A 5091-nucleotide genomic window follows, 5' to 3' on the forward strand; every position below is an offset into this window, starting at 1 on the left:
GTTAGTGAAGCTGGAAAACCCAGTCACCCTGACTGACCCCACCCTCCTGCAGGCCCTGCCAGCACCCGGGGTCTGACTGTGTTTTCATTGTCAGCACCGCACAGGCTCCGTCCTCTCAGTCTCCAGCTTGACCCTTGCCTTCGAGGTTCCCATCACCATGACCATTGCAGCAGCTGCTGCATTCCCTCTCTGTATCTGATCTTCCCTTCCCATTTCATCTTGTCTCCTCTTAAGCAATACTATTTAAAAAAAAAAAAAAACTTGCTGGCTTCCTACTCACAAGCCTTCAACAGGTGTTCTCTAATTCATCATATCTGCAGTCGGCTCACAAGGCCATCCAGCCCGGGAATGATCACTGTCTCCAACTTGATGCCCCACCATCAGGTCAGGATAACCCTCCTCTGTCGCCCCCTTCCAAGATGCACACGCTGCAGGCACTTGCATTTACGCTCCCGCTCCTTCCCCAACACCCGACAGCTCACCCAGCCCTGAGGACTGCTGACTCCAGACCCTGTCACCCCCTCTCCTCCAAACAGCTCCGTTAGTCTTGGTTCTCCAGTTAAATTGTTGGATTGTTGGAAGTACCCCTCTGTCAGGATGTCTCCAACTTGTACACAACCAAGCACATACCCAAACTTGGGAAATTTAATATTCAGTGATTAATAGCTGATTTATGATCCCTTGGCTTTGGATTTTTTTTTCTTTTTAACTTTTAATTGCATTTTTTAAAGAGCATTCCATAGAAGCCCTCTGACTGTGATCCTTGAATACTTGTTAGAGGAAAAGCCAAGTGAAAGGTTTTAGCTCCTAATCCTGTTAAAGACTTGCCCATTCTTTCTGTGCTTTTGTTTTGGCGACTTTTTTAAGCGCCTCAGCAACAGGGACCATCTTATTGTTGTTTCCCCTCAGAGTACCTTCCATGGAGAAGTGCTGGAGTCAGTGTTTGGGTAAATGTTTGGGTAAGTCACCCTTCTGGGTGAGGAGTGTGTCCTAAGCGGTCATCTCACCACTGCTTTCCCTCTAGCTAGACTTTTATATTGGTGCCTCGTTTGAAGCGACTTTTATTACTTGCTGACAATTAAGGTTATTAGCCTAGAACTCTAGAAAATCTTTGGTTGGACAAAATTTTTCACCTACTTAGTTTCTTTCTACTCTTCCAAGTGTTTGCCACCCCCTCCAGCAGTGTGTTTCTTTTCGGGTCCTACCTACCTACCTCTCTGTTCTTTCAGACTTCCCTGCAGATACAGTGCCCCCAAACACTGGCGAAGAAGTGCCTTGGGGTAAACTACCAGCTGTCCTTTGGGGGCATATAGGAGATCTGTGTTGCTTTGGCTTTCTTGAAAGAAGTTGAAATAGACCCAGAAAAGCTTTGCCCACTGCTGTAGGCGCAAAACCAAATCAACTTTGGTTCTTTCCTTCTCCGTACAAATATTTTTCTGCTGGTCGTAACTGGGTTTCATTCTCATATGGTTTACACAATTATTATTGTAATAATTGAGTAATTCCTCAGACATGTACTCTTGGGGGAAAAGGAGGAAAATAGCTTAGAAATGGAATGTGGACAGAAGACATAATCTAGTACATAAAAAATGAGAAATTTTACCATGTAGTAAGAATATGATTTTGTGAAGTCTACCCAGTATCAAATGTTGAGTGAAAACTAGTAAAGAAAAAGATGTAAGCATTATGTAGAGGACAAAAGTCCAAGTAAGTGAGATTCTTAGTGATTATCCCAGATGCCACTGGGAAGAGGCAAACAAGTAACAGTGTTTGTTAAGTCTTCGTGGAGGCTCTTCCCACTCGCCACATGGAAGCCCAGGGGTCATGACCGTTTATGAATCTACTCTCCTGACTCTCAGCTTTTCCCCCACCCTCCAACACTACTCCCAAACACGTACAAACACGTAGGAGATCTTTGTGTATTTGAAATGAAAATCAAGGGAGGAGCAGATTGTGCACTAATGGTATTTTCCTGAAAGGCTGTGTGTTACCCTGGTCTGAAAACAACACATCCCTCAGAGTAGTTTCCGTGGGCTGCTTACTTCTGTCTGATGTTTGCAGTGAAGGCTTGGTTTGAAAAGACATATGAATTCTTTCAGGACAACCTTTGTTGGGAAAATGAATTACGAGTGGTTCATTTTATGCTGAGCCTTTTGTCAGTGCCATTTATAGCTATTCTGTTTATTCACTTTGTGAGAGCCATTCTCAGAATTGATGAATGTGTTTTATGAGAGAATATAAGAGCCCCGCAATTCGTTTTGATTGGTCTCCATTTGGTTCATAGCGAGCAGGTGCCATGGTTTGGAATTGGTTTTGGCAGCAGCTTGGTTGTATAAATATTAGATACATGAGACGGAACCTCATTTAAATTATTTTCATCGGTAGAAATAGGGGAGCCTTAAGACTATAAGAGCACCATGGTTCTGTTTTTCAGCTTTAAGCCTGCAAATGTATAACATACCATATGTCTGAACATATGTGTGTATAGGTGGCCTCCATTGTGCAGATACTTAACATGCAGATATTCTGCATTTCTTTGAGAGTTTATGTAAATATTCTAAAGAAATAAACATGTGAAATAAAAAAGAAATAAACATGAGCCTTTGATTTCTTAACAGAATTTTTTTTCCAGGCTGAAAAATACAGGCGTTTTTATTTTGGAAAATACATAAGGGATGCTTTCAATTTGGTGTATTTTTGTTGCTTATATTTAAGCCTTGGAAAATAACCTATTGCATTTTTAAACCTTTGATTTTTTTCCCCCTGTTTTGTTACTGTTGTTTATTGCCAAAACCACATTAAAAGTGTTTCAACCCTCTTGTTAAGTGCAGGGAAGGAGGACTGCAGTACTTCTCACCTCCCCAGCAAAACTATTTACAAGGCTGATGTTGTCCTAAGAATTACTTTCTAGGTTTTCATGAATACATATACATTTTTCCACATGTATTTTTATTCAGGCAAAGGGCTGAACAGGGACTTCTGGTCACAGGTAGAATAAGCAATCTGGGTATCTGTTCGTAGCTAACCCTTCAAGTACCATCCTAATAAGGCTTGGGCTGCTTCTGGGTAAATTCTTCTTCTTTTTTTTTTTTTTTAAGGAGCTAAAATTGTGGAGGAAATATGTGAATAGGCTCTGCTAGCTGTACCATTCTGTATTTCCAATTTGAATTTTTAAATTTCTATGCTGACATTTAATTTTTGTGTCTAATTTTTCTTTTCTCCAGTAACCTTTGGGGTTTAAAAAAAAAGTTTTTTTTATTGAAGTACAGTCAGTTACTATGTGTCAGTTTCTGGTGTACAGCACAATGTCCCAGCCATGCATGCACATACATATATTCCTTTTCATATTCTTTTTCATTAGAGGTTATTACAAGATATAGAATATAGTTCCCTGTGCTATACAGAAGAAACTTGGTTTTTAAAAAAAATCTATTTATGTATATAGTGGCTAGCATTCACAAATCTCAAACTCCCAAATTTATCCCTTCCCACCCCTTTTCCTCCGGTAACCATAAGATCATTTATTATGTCTGCAAGTCTGTTTCTGTTTTGTTGATGAGTTCATTAGTGGCCTCGCTTTTTCTTTTTTTTAAATTGCACTTATGAGTGATATCATATGGTATTTTTCTTTCTCTTTCTGGCTTACTTCACTTAGAATGACGATCTCTAGGTCCATCCATGTTGCTGCACATGGCATTATTTGTTTGTGGCTGAGTAGTATTCTACTATATAAATATACCACAACTTCTTTATCCAGTAATCTGTAGATGGACATTTAGGTTGTTTCCACATCTTGGCTATTGTATATAGTGCTGCTGTGATCATTGGGGTACATGTATCTTTGAATTAGAGTTCCCTCTAGATACATACCCAGGAGTGGGGATTGCTGGATCATATGGTAAGTCTGTTTTTAGTTTTGTGAGGAATCTCCATATTGTTTTCCTTAATGACTGCACCAAACTACATTCCCACCAGTGGTGTAGGAGGGTTCCCTTTTCTCCACACCCTCTCCAGCATTTATCATTTGTGGACTTTTTAACAAAGGCCATTCTGACTGGTGTGAAGTGATACCTCATTGTAGTTTTGATTTGCATTTGTCAGATAATTAGTGATACTGACCATTTTTTCATGTGCTTATTGGTCGTTTGTATGTTTTCACTGGAGAACTGTTTGTTTAGCTCCTCTGCCCATTTTTGGATTCGGTTGTTTGTTTTTTTATTATTAAATTGTACGAGGTATTTATATATTCTGGAAATTAAACCTTTGTTGGTCGCATCATTTGCAAATATTTTCTCCCATTCCATAGGTTGTCATTTTGTTTTGCTTATGGTTTCCTTTGCTGTACAAAAGCTTCTAAGTTTAATTAGGTCCCATTTGTTTATTTTTAGTTTTCTTTCTATTGCCTGGGTAGATTGCCCTAGGAGAACGTTGCTGAGTTTTATGTCAGAGAATGTTTTGTCTATGATTTCTTCTAAGAGGTTTATAGTATCTTGTCTTATGTTTAAATCTTTAAGGCATTTTGAGTTTTTGTGTATGGTGTGAGGGAGTGTTCTAACTTCATTGATTTATATGCTGCTATCCAGTTTCTTTTTTTTTAATTGACATATGGTCAATTTACAGCAAGACTCAAGATCTCACAGTACACCCATAATAATATATTAATATGCTCCTTTATGCTGCTGGGTCTTTCTTTAAGCTGGCATGAAGCCTGGCATCTTTCTCACTTTCTACCTCTCAACCTTGTGTCCCTGAAAAACTGCTCTCAGTCCAATTCCAGTGTTCCTCATAAATGAAGGTTTCCATGGTTCCTATAGGCTGACTTGGGCAGTTCCTCTTCTAAGAATGCTAGTAAAGCACATGTCACATTGTATTGTACCTGTCCCCATGTCTGTGTCTCCTGTTGATGTGACTTCTTTGAGGGCTAGGATCTGTCTTTGTCTTTATGGCTCTAGGGCCAACTCCCAGCCTGGCTTGTATGGCTCAATCAGTTTGTTGAATGAATGAAAGAGTGAATTAGTTTGCTGGCAGAAAAAAATAAAGTTAGAAGAGGATAATTTAAACAAATATGATTAACATTACCATGCAGGCATG

At 39.4% G+C, this 5091-nt stretch overlaps 1 protein-coding gene across 7 annotated transcripts in view; it reads left to right on the top strand.

The window, feature by feature from the left end:
- PIP5K1B (phosphatidylinositol-4-phosphate 5-kinase type 1 beta) overlaps positions 1 to 5091 on the top strand; it is a 404141-nt gene that overhangs the window by 216075 nt on the left and 182975 nt on the right. The window lies entirely within an intron of this gene.

Source organism: Vicugna pacos, chromosome 4 (assembly GCF_048564905.1).
Source record: "Vicugna pacos chromosome 4, VicPac4, whole genome shotgun sequence".
Taxonomy (NCBI): domain Eukaryota; kingdom Metazoa; phylum Chordata; class Mammalia; order Artiodactyla; family Camelidae; genus Vicugna; species Vicugna pacos.